Source organism: Coenobita brevimanus, chromosome 18 (genome assembly GCF_032717465.1).
Source record: "Coenobita brevimanus isolate Jiangsu-jjx chromosome 18, ASM3271746v2, whole genome shotgun sequence".
NCBI lineage: Eukaryota > Metazoa > Arthropoda > Malacostraca > Decapoda > Coenobitidae > Coenobita > Coenobita brevimanus.
In genome coordinates, this window is record NC_136971.1 from 16,703,053 (window position 1) to 16,715,652 (window position 12,600).

The 12,600-nt window shown below is 46.1% G+C and overlaps 1 pseudogene; it reads right to left on the reverse strand.

Moving 5' to 3' along the window:
• Window positions 1-8,897: 8,897 nt before the first annotated feature.
• Window positions 8,898-9,338, reverse strand: LOC145391367 (protein GVQW3 pseudogene; annotated as a pseudogene).
• Window positions 9,339-12,600: the final 3,262 nt, after the last annotated feature.

Genomic DNA, 12,600 nt, shown 5'->3' on the forward strand with positions numbered 1-12,600 from the left:
TGGATTAGGTTAGGTTAGGTTAGGTTGGATTAGGTTAGGTTAGGTTAGGTTGGATTAGGTTAGGTTAGGTTAGGTTAGGTTTTAGGTTAGGTTCGGTTTGGTTCGGTTAGGTTAGGATAAGTTTGAGCTTTGTACTTTACCCATGAAACCTAGGTTTTTCCGATGGATTTTGGTATGATTCATTCGATTTTCAGCTTCATTTCAGTCGGAAATGACCATTTTCTGTGTTTCCCCCCCTCCCTATAACCCCCGATTCCCCAAAGATCCCTCATTATTTCAGGGGGATGGGGGGGGTCATATCTCAAAATCTGGTTATTTCCGACGGAAATGATGCTCAAAATCGAACGAATCACATCAAAATCCATCAGAAAAACGTAAGTTTCGTGGGAAAAAGCAGTATGGGTAGATACCGATATTTATCCTCTTACTGTATGTAGGTTCATTTTAATATTTTCATGGTAAACAATACATAATTAATATGTTGCACGAATATGTATAGAATTTTATCATTTAGCTTCAAGTTAGCATAATTCATTTTTTACTTGGAACAAATATGCTCAATCTAGCATAATTTTTTCATTGCCCTAGCATAATTTCGTTGTTTGGATATGGCAACACTGCTCTCTGCCCCGAATTCTTCAGTCCACGCCTGACTGCCTTAAGTGGCTGTTGTGGTTGTAACCACACTATGATATGAGCCTCTTGCCTCCCACTTGCTTTCCACATGGCCCCAGGACGTAAGCCAGCCTCACCAAAGGCTAATAATACAATTAGTAAGAACTCCAAAGTGACAAAACGATCAAGTTATGACCTTAGCAGAGAAAATTGTTACTGGACAAGCTAAGAAACGACCGTGCGAGTGTTTGCTATCACCAGTTAATGCATCTTTTTGTACTCTTTTGTTAATAAATGTGTATATAATTGTGTATTACAGTACGGTGTTTACGTTTTTCCTTCATAATGGAGTATGTGCTTTCAATCTTGTAAGAAGGTATTTCGGGATGAGTATGGAGGTTTCGGGACAATTCGCAGTCACAACAAACACAAAACAATTCGCCTTCATTAATGAAGATAGCTATGGGTGACGCTAGAATATAAGTCAAAGGCGACTACAGCGAGGAAGAAACAAGTTAATTATTGACTAAAGGTGCAACAAATAAATAATATCCAGAACCTACGCTACTGAACATAGACTTTGCTGGATCCCCCTGAAATATAGTTATTAAAGTATTGATTAATTAATAATAAGTATATTGATGAAAGTATTGATTAGTATATTTATAGAATGGCGGGGAATCGTCCAGGGTGCGAATTGTTCTGAAGGGGAATCGTCCATGTTTTGACGGGGACGCAATCAGTATGGACATGGACTGTGTGATGGGCAGCATGGTGGACACAAGTGCAAGTTTTCAATTGTTAATAGAGTATTCGCGGAATTGACTTCGCAGGGGTTACAAGAACGTAACTACCGCAAAATATGCGGGATTACTGTATATATATATATAATATATATATATATATATATATATATATATATATAAATATATATATATATATATATATATATATATATAAGTAATCACTCTAATATCCGGACGCCCAATATCCGAACATCCCCACTAACCGAACCTTATCGTCCTGGGATCAAACATTCCCAAAATGGTCCGAAAATCCAAAAAAATTGGAAAAAAAATTGATTTTTTGCCGTCCGTAATTTGAACTTGCCGCGCGCGCCGCGTGAGAGCATTGTTTTGGTTCGTCATTCCTCCGACGTCCGATAGAGCGCCACTGCATCCTCCCCACTTCCCGCCTGTCTCTCACCGCGACAAGACCTACGCTCTTCACCATGGCTGCCCACGTGCTCGCTTTTGTGGTGGTGCCGTACTTGCTGCAAGGCCTCCTGCTGCTCTCTGCCCTACTCTTAGTGTGTGTGATGATGGCCCCGCCTCCTGAGAAAAGGAAGAGAGTGGTGTTGACTCTGGAGAAGAAACGGGAGATATTGGAGAAGGTTGATGCGGGTTGGTCTTCCTCTCGCATTCTCCGCGAGTTCAACCTGGCCCGGTCGACTTTGTTTGATATCAAGCGTTCCCGAGACAAGCTCATGCAGTACACGGCTGACTTCTCGTCGAGAAGCAAACGCAACATGGAAAGGAAGGTTATGTTTACCCCCAAGTATGCAGAGATCGACCGCTCCACGTTGATTTGGTATCAACAGCAACGTGCAGCTGGTGTGATGGTACGTGGAACGGAGCTGAAGGCTGCTGCTGAGAAGTTTGCAAGGCTTCACGACGCCCTAGACTTCAAGGCATCCGAGGGTTGGCTCTTCGCGTTCAAGTTGCGACATGGCCTTACTAACCGTAAAGCACATGGCGAAGCATTGGACGCTAACGAGGATGGAGTGGACGAGTTTCGGCACAAGGTGAAAGGCTTGATCGACAGGGAGGGCCTCACTCTCGGTCAAGTCTATAACGCTGACGAAACTGGCCTATTCTATCGCTCGGTGCCAACGAACACTCTCGCCGATGAGACGGAGAAGCGTGTACCTGGCCGCAAGCTTTCTAAGGAACGGATATCTGCTTTGTGTTGTGCCAATGCTAACGGCATGCACCGGCTTAAGCCCGTTATTGTTGGCCGTGCAAAGCAGCCTCGGTGCCTTCGTGGGGTGATGGATGTCCTTCCTGTCGTATGGTACCATTCTTTGAAAGCATGGTTCACAGCTGTGATTTTCAAAGACTGGTTTCACCATCACTTCGTCAAGGAGGTCATACATTACCAGACGAAGACACTGGGAATTCCTCGCGACCAGGTAAAGGCTCTCCTTCTCCTCGACAATGCACCTGCCCACCCGTGCGACAAGGACTTGGTTGCTGAGAATGGCCGTATTAGGTGCATGTTTCTGCCACCTAATACGACTGCTCTCATTCAACCAATGGACCAAGGAGTGATCGTGGCAACAAAGCGCCTGTACCGTCGGAAGTTCCTGGACAAGGTGATGGTGGTTCTCGAGGACGAGGACGAGCGCAGGGAAGGACGTGACACTCGAGGCAAGCGGACTTTGGAAAACCTTCGCCGCTACAACATCAAGTCTGCGCTGTACAACTGGGCTAGTGCATGGAAGGAAGTCCCTGTGAAAACTCTTGAAAATGGTTGGTCTCGTCTGCTTCTCGGAACAGATGTGGAGTACGATTTCCTAGGGTTTGACGTGGATGACTTCCATGCACGGCTACGTACGCACGGCAACGATGTTGATGTGGACGATGTTCGTGAGTGGTTGGACGACGACAAGGGCGATCCTGGGTATCAGACGTTGTCTGATATCGAGATCGCGTCTTCGGTTGCTGGTGTCAGTCCCGAACTTGAAGATTCCGACGACGAAGGCGATGATGATGCAGACTCCGCCCAGCAGGACACTACTCCAGCCATCCCCAAGCTGAGCGCACTCCGGGAACATCTAGAGTTCGTCCTAGACTACCTGGAACACCCGGACTGCGACAGGGAGATGGGGCCCTTGGGACTCGTGGAGGAAGTGCGTGCTTTCCGGCAGCGCATCATCAATCGCCAGAATCGTCGGTCCTTGCGTCAGTCAACGTTTGACAGTTTTTTCAGGCCCGTGACCCCCACTGTGCCAAGCCCTGGTTCCACTCCGTTGCCCCCCCAAGACAGGCCCTCATGCTCCGAGCCACAGCCCAGCACATCAGCTACAGTGGAGTCACCGCTCGACGTGAGTTTGCGGCTGTCTTCAGAGTCTTCTGTAGTCGGTACGCCATCACCACTACCCACCGATGCACCCCTTGGACGCCTGCCAGTGATACTCTCGGGCTCTGACAGTGAATAAACAGCAAGAACTTCTTGCCCACTAGACCACACGGGAATTTTGAGTGTTGTGCAGTGAAAAAAACGGTGTGTTGTGTTAAGGTTTTCAAGTTGGGAGAAAAGACTAAGTAGAAAAGAAATTTAACGTAACTAACCTTCTTTGTTTTGGCTTTGGAAACTTAAAAAAACTTGGAAAAAGTTAATGTGCAACACTTAAATTTAATGGAACATTATTTGGACTAAAGTGAACACTGTGAAAAGAACGGACTTCTGTGTGTTAGTGACTAAGTTCAGTGCAAGACTTCAGGAAGAGTGTAGTGCAAGTGCTTCAGGAAATCGTTCTTACTGTCAGAGTCCGAGAGGAGGCGGTTATTCATCGAGGTGGCCAGGGACTTGCTGTAAGTAGCCAAAATGTTTCATGTTGTACTATTTTCCATACTATATTTACCAGAATGTTTCATATTGTATTTTTTCCCATACTATACTTACCAGAAAGTGTCATACTGTACTTCTTTCCATACTAAACTTACCTCATGCATGTGCAGTAGGAATGTGTTTTTCAGAGTTCGGTTAGGTTCGGTTAGGTTAGGTTCGGTTAGAGTCCATAAGTACCAGAATGTTTATTAATGTATGAACATACTTCTAAACCCACATTTTATGTGTCTATTGCATTTATTTCAGTCATTTATGTGCCTTATTGGTGTGATTTGGGTGTTAAATAGGTGCTATGCATGTCCGGAGGGAGTTGTATAGGTGTTTCTCTGTGTTAGGGTCCGTAAGTACAAGTCCATAAGCTGGGGCCCAGTATCCGGACAAAACCAATATCCGAACCTACCGATGGCTCTATTGATCCGGATATTGGAGTGATTACTGTATATATATATATACACACACACAATACATGTATATATATATATATATATATATATATATATATACTGTATATATATATATATATATATATATATATATACAGTAATCACTCCAATATCCGGATCTATAGAGCCATCAGTAGGTTGTGATATTTGTTTTGTCCGGATATTGGGCCCCAGCTTATGGACAGTACTGCGGACCCTAACACAGAGAAACACCTATACAGAAACCTCCGCTCGGTACATACAGCCTTAGCACACATTTTTCCAAATCACACCAATAAGGCACATAAATGACTGAAATAAATGCAATAGACACATAAATGTGGGTTTAGAAGTATGTTCATACATTAATAAACATTCTGGTACTATGGACTCTAGACCGAACTTCTTGAACCTAACCGAACTCGAAAACACATTTCTACTGCACATGCATGAGGTAAGTTTAGTATGGAAAGAAGTACAGTATGACACTTTCTGGTAAGTATAGTATGGGAAAAAATACAATATGAAACATTCTGGTAAATATAGTATGGAAAATAATTACAACATGAAACATTTTGGTGGCCTAGCCACCCTTCAGATAGTCCCTCCTCATGAATAACCGCCTCCTCTCGGACTCTGACAGTAAGAACGATTTCCTGAAGCACTGTGCACTACACTCTTCCTAAAGTCTTGCACTGAACTTAGTCACTAACACACAGAAGTCCGTTCTTTTCACAGTGTTCACTTTAGTCCAAATAATGTTCCATTAAATTTAAGTGTTGCACATTAACTTTTCCCAAGCCATGGCGAAGAGCGTAGGTCTTGTCGCGGTGAGAGACAGGCGGGAAGTGGGGAGGATGCAGCGGCGCTCTATCGGACGTCGGAGGAATGACGAACCAAAACAATGCTCTCACGCGGCGCGCGCGGCAAGTTCAAATTACGGACGGCAAAAAATCGATTTTTTTCCAATTTTTTTGGATTTTCGGACCATTTTGGGAATGTTTGATCCCAGGACGATAAGGTTCGGTTAGTGGGGATGTTCGGTTATTGGGCGTCCGGATATTAGAGGGATTACTGTATATATAAATAGATAGATATATAGATATATATATATAGATATATAGATATATATATAGATATACATATACATATATAGATATATATATAGATATATATATATATACTGTGTATATACTGTATATATATATATATATATATATATATATATAGATAGTGTATATATATATATATATATATATATATATATATATATATATATATATATATACACAGTATATACATGCCTACATATATACAGTAGGCTCACAGTGCGCTAAAGATTGGGCGGTCCACGACCTCGCGCACTGTGAATACATAATCTTATGGGAAAAATTACATATGGGCGGTACCTCCTCATACCTGGACATTTTTTGGCCCTTAAGAGACATAATAAAGGTCATATTTTTCAGACATTGTACTACAGATATAGCTACAATAACAAAAATATGGGTAGTCACCTTAACAACAGTAGACGACAGGCCTGATGGACTTAAATAACGGGTTCCGAAGCGAGGCAACACTTAGAGCGCCACACCTCCCACAGCACCAACACTTCCCTCCGCAGACTCCTCTTGAGCACCTTCCCCAGAAGCCTCAAAGTCACTCACTTCGGCCATAAACCCCTTGAAGTCCAAAGCTGACACTTCTGACATTGCATCCTCTTCATCCTCAACAGGAACAGGAGCAAACGATGTAGCTGGTTCCTCAATTTCACTAACTTGAGCCCGAAGTGTGTAATTGTTATGAGCGTCTGTCTTCTTCTGTTTATTTCTTGCCTGTGCCTGTCTGTGTAGAAACAGAAGTGTTTGTCAATACCAATCAGAACTTCCTCCATTCTTAGCCTGCTCACTTCCTGTTCCTTCACCTCTTCCTTGAGCTTATCCACGGCAGCAAGGATCTTGCTTATTCCTGACATACACAGCTCAGTCCTGCCCTCCATCACACTAGGCTGCTCAACTCGACTCTGCCTGGCGTAGGGCTCTGCATCAGCCTCGTCTATCCGTTGCAACACTTCCTCGGGAGGCTGTTCCTCATTAGCGGCGTGCACTTCTTGTAAGTCCACCAATGTAACGTCCTTGAAACCTGGTACAGCTTGTGCTGCCGTCAATGTTGCTGCCTCAGCCTCAGCCAGTGGTTGAATGGCCGTCTCCTGGGTCGTGCATAAGTGAGGCACGAGCATTCGCCATGCATGGTTCATCGTTGCAGGTGTATTCTGGTGCCAGGCTTGTAGGAGATATTCAACTGCGTCCTTCACTGTAAAATGACACCAAAATGCCTAAACAGTCATGGCACCTGTGGCGGGTCGGGATACAGCTGCTGGTGGAGATGGAACGGGAGCAGGTGCCTCATCGAGGTCTTCGTCTTGATCTCCTTGTAGGATATGAAGCTTCTCTTGTGTGTCAGTCTTCCTGCATAGGTAGTCGTACACTTGCTTATGGTAGAAGTGCTTCACATTGGCGATCAGTTCTTGATCCAGTGGCTGCACTAGTGACGTCGTGCGAGGCGGCAGAAACACAACACGACAATCCTTGTGCAGATCTTCTAGATATGAAGGGTGACTTGGTGCACTGTCAACGACAAGGAGCATGTTAAATGGATTTCCCAGTTCCCGACACTTGGCCCTGGCATCGGCAACGCAGCGCCTCGTTAGCCAGTCTGCCATAATGTTCCCGGTCATCCAACCATTTGCAGACTTGTACCAGTACACACCACTTGCATCCATGTTCATGAGGTTTTTGTAGCACCTTTGGTGTGAAGCTGTGTGTACAACAACTGGCCTCATCTTGTGGCTCCCAGACAGGTTTACAGCAAACATTACTGTCATCTTACACTTCTGGAGCTTGCAACCAGGGGCTTATTTCTGTCTTTTAGCGATGTAAGTTGATTTGGGCATGGCCTTGTAGTATAACGACGTTTCATCGACGTTGTAGATCTGGTCCTTGGTGTACTGTCCCTCCTCAAGAAGTGCTCTAAATATCGCAGGATAGTCTCTCGCAGCCAGCTCGTCGGCATAGGCACATTCACCAGACACTTTGACGTGACGGAGTTCCTTGCGCTTGAGAAAACGGTCCAACCATCCAACCAATGCCTTGAAAGGTTTGTCCACATTTAACTTGCGAGATATTGCCTTGTAAAATAGCTGGGCTTGGTTCCGAATAAATCTTCCATTCAGTGGAACATCTTCCTTCTCCTTCCTCATCATGAAGGTGGCAAGATACTGCTCCATTAGTATCATCACACAATTTCCCACCTGCGAACGGCCATCTAGGTCAGAGGCACCATATGTCTTCACTAGAGTCCTTATGGCATCATGGTTCTTCCACACCGTTCTCACTGTTGATTCAGCCAGTCCCAGGGCTTGCCCGATGACAGTGTTTCCTTGACCCTCCTCCTTCATCTTCATGATCTCTAACTTGGTGGCGTGCATCAGAAGTTTCTTAACTCTTGGGGTTAGAGCCATGGTGCGGCGAAGTACAGGCCAGGATGGAGCAGCAAAAAAAAAGCCACACGTTGTACACGATAGGTTAGCTGTAGAGAGCAGATCCTCACTGTGCACGAGCCAGGACTGTTATGGCGCGCCCGCTGCCTTGTACCCCAAGCTGCGCAGTAGAATGCCTGGGAATTTCTGTGCATCAACATGACGACACATGACGCATTGTGTGAGGGGTGGTCGCATACTAATAGAAAATGGCATTTATGAGCCACTCTTTGCCTCTACCTCGCGTTCTGTGAGATAAACTTGCGCATTCAACGTTTTTTATTATGATTTTTGGTCACTCGCGCACAATGTGAATTGCGCACTGTGATTATGCACACTGTGTGAGCCTACTGTATATACGAGGTGTGACAAAAAAGAAACCGGACACTGGCTGCTAATCACACAATTCAGCAGGCACACAGTAATGAAGTACATCGTAGTGTTGCCCAACATCTCAGCACTGTATGAGAAAAGCAGCACTTCAGTTAACCTATTATCTTTCTTTTCACAGGTGGTTTTGTAACTCCTGTCAAGTGCCCTCTGTCACAGAATGAGCCTTGAGCAAAGGATTAACATCAAGTTCTTGGCTAACATGGGGAAAACTCCTGCATAAACCCTTGCCGTGTTGAAGGATGTGTACGGAGAGGAAATAGTGTCCCATACAAGTGGCTGTGAGTGGCACAAGAGACTCAGGATAGGGCAGGGTGATGCTCCAAAATGTCCCGTGACACATCCGCACAGCAGGTCTTTTGGTCCTCAGAGAGCAGTTTGGGCACCAACTTTGCACAAATCTTCTGCATGCCCAAATCTTCCAATAAGATGGACCTCACTGACTCCCTATAGAATCCCAGCTGCTCAGCCATCATTCTGATCGTCAGACTGCGATCACTCTGCACCAGTTCCTTGACCTTCTGGATGTTGGCATCATTTCTTGTTGTTGAGGGACGTCCTGGTTTTGGGTCATCCTCCGCATCATCCTGGCCCATCCTGAACCTCTTGTGCCACTCACAGACACGTGTACGGGACGTTGTTTCCTCTCCATACACATCCTTCAGCATAGCAAGGGTTTCTGCAGGAGTTTTTCCCAAGTTAGCCAAGAACCTGATGATAATCCTTTGCTCAAGGCTCATTCTGTGACAGAGGGAACTTGACAGGAGCTACAAAACCACCTGTGAAAAGAAAGACAATAAGTTAATTGAAGTGCTGCTTTTCTCATACAGTGCTGAGATGTTGGCCAACACAGTGATGTACTTCATTACTGTGTGGCTGATGAATTGTGTGATTAGCAGCCAAAGTCCCGTTTCTTTTTTGTCACACCTCTTATATACAGTACATACTGTATAGATATACAGTAATCACTCCAATATCCGGATCAATAGAGCCATCGGTAGGTTCGGATATTGGTTTTGTCCGGATATTGGGCCCCAGCTTATGGACTTGTACTTACGGACCCTAACACAGAGAAACACCTATACAACTCCCTCCGGACATGCATAGCACCTATTTAACACCCAAATCACACCAATAAGGCACATAAATGACTGAAATAAATGCAATAGACACATAAAATGTGGGTTTAGAAGTATGTTCATACATTAATAAACATTCTGGTACTTATGGACTCTAACCGAACCTAACTTAACCGAACCTAACCGAACTCTGAAAAACACATTCCTACTGCCCATGCATGAGGTAAGTTTAGTATGGAAAGAAGTACAGTATGACACTTTCTGGTAAGTATAGTATGGGAAAAAATACAATATGAAACATTCTGGTAAATATAGTATGGAAAATAGTACAACATGAAACATTCTGGCTACTTACAGCAAGTCCCTGGCCACCTCGATGAATAACCGCCTCCTCTCGGACTCTGACAGTAAGAACGATTTCCTGAAGCACTTGCACTACACTCTTCCTGAAGTCTTGCACTGAACTTAGTCACTAACACACAGAAGTCCGTTCTTTTCACAGTGTTCACTTTAGTCCAAATAATGTTCCATTAAATTTAAGTGTTGCACATTAACTTTTCCCAAGTTTTTTTAAGTTTCCAAAGCCAAAACAAAGAAGGTTAGTTATGTTAAATTTCTTTTCTACTTAGTCTTTTCACCCAACTTGAAAACCTTAACACAACACACCGTTTTTTTCACTGCACAACACTCAAAATTCCCGTGTGGTCTAGTGGAGAAGTTCTTGCTGTTTATTCACTGTCAGAGCCCGAGAGTATCACTGGCAGGCGTCCAAGGGGTGCATCGGTGGGTAGTGGTGATGGCGTACCGACTACAGAAGACTCTGAAGACAGCCGCAAACTCACGTCGAGCGGTGACTCCACTGTAGCTGATGTGCTGGGCTGTGGCTCGGAGCATGAGGGCCTGTCTTGGGGAGGCAACGGAGTGGAACCAGGGCTTGGCACAGCGGGGGTCACGGGCCTGAAAAAACTGTCAATCGTTGACTGACGCAAGGACCGACGATTCTGGCGATTGATGATGCGCTGCCGGGAAAGCACGCACTTCCTCCACGAGTCCCAAGGGCCCCATCTCCCTGTCGCAGTCCGGGTGTTCCAGGTAGTCTAGGACGAACTCTAGATGTTCCCGGAGTGCGCTCAGCTTGGGGATGGCTGGAGTAGTGTCCTGCTGGGCGGAGTCTGCATCATCATCGCCTTCGTCGTCGGAATCTTCAAGTTCGGGACTGACACCAGCAACCGAAGACGCGATCTCGATATCAGACAACGTCTGATACCCAGGATCGCCCTCGTTGTCGTCCAACCACTCACGAACATCGTCCACATCAACATCGTCGCCGTGCGTACGTAGCCGTGCATGGAAGTCATCCACGTCAAACCCTAGGAAATCGTACTCCACATCTGTTCCGAGAAGCAGACGAGACCAACCATTTTCAAGAGTTTTCACAGGGACTTCCTTCCATGCACTAGCCCAGTTGTACAGCGCAGACTTGATGTTGTAGCGGCGAAGGTTTTCCAAAGTCCGCTTGCCTCGAGTGTCACGTCCTTCCCTGCGCTCGTCCTCGTCCTCGAGAACCACCATCACCTCGTCCAGGAACTTCCGACGGTACAGGCGCTTTGTTGCCACGATCACTCCTTGGTCCATTGGTTGAATGAGAGCAGTCGTATTAGGTGGCAGAAACATGCACCTAATACGGCCATTCTCAGCAACCAAGTCCTTGTCGCACGGGTGGGCAGGTGCATTGTCGAGGAGAAGGAGAGCCTTTACCTGGTCGCGAGGAATTCCCAGTGTCTTCGTCTGGTAATGTATGACCTCCTTGACGAAGTGATGGTGAAACCAGTCTTTGAAAATCACAGCTGTGAACCATGCTTTCAAAGAATGGTACCATACGACAGGAAGGACATCCATCACCCCACGAAGGCACCGAGGCTGCTTTGCACGGCCAACAATAACGGGCTTAAGCCGGTGCATGCCGTTAGCATTGGCACAACACAAAGCAGATATCCGTTCCTTAGAAAGCTTGCGGCCAGGTACACGCTTCTCCGTCTCATCGGCGAGAGTGTTCGTTGGCACCGAGCGATAGAATAGGCCAGTTTCGTCAGCGTTATAGACTTGACCGAGAGTGAGGCCCTCCCTGTCGATCAAGCCTTTCACCTTGTGCCGAAACTCGTCCACTCCATCCTCGTTAGCGTCCAATAGCTTCGCCATGTGCTTTACGGTTAGTAAGGCCATGTCGCAACTTGAATGCGAAGAGCCAACCCTCGGATGCCTTGAAGTCTAGGGCGTCGTGAAGCCTTGCAAACTTCTCAGCAGCAGCCTTCAGCTCCGTTCCACGTACCATCACACCAGCTGCACGTTGCTGTCGATACCAAATCAACGTGGAGGCGGTCGATCTCTGCATACTTGGGAGTAAACATAACCTTCCTCTCCACGTTGCGTTTGCTTCTCGACGAGAAGTCAGCCGTGTACTGCATGAGCTTGTCTCGGGAACGCTTGATATCAAAGTCGACCGGGCCAGGTTGAACTCGCGGAGAATGCGAGAGGAAGACCAACCCGCATCAACCTTCTCCAATATCTCCCGTTTCTTCTCCAGAGTCAACACCACTCTCTTCCTTTTCTCAGGAGGCGGGGCCATCATCACACACACTAAGAGTAGGGCAGAGAGCAGCAGGAGGCCTTGCAGCAAGTACGGCACCACCACAAAAGCGAGCACGTGGGCAGCCATGACGAAGAGCGTAGGTCTTGTCGCGGTGAGAGACAGGCGGGAAGTGGGGAGGATGCAGCGGCGCTCTATCGGACGTCGGAGGAATGACGAACCAAAACAATGCTCTCACGCGGCGCGCGCGGCAAGTTCAAATTACGGACGGCAAAAAATCGATTTTTTTTCCAATTTTTTTGGATTTTCGGACCATTTTGGGAATGTTTGATCCCA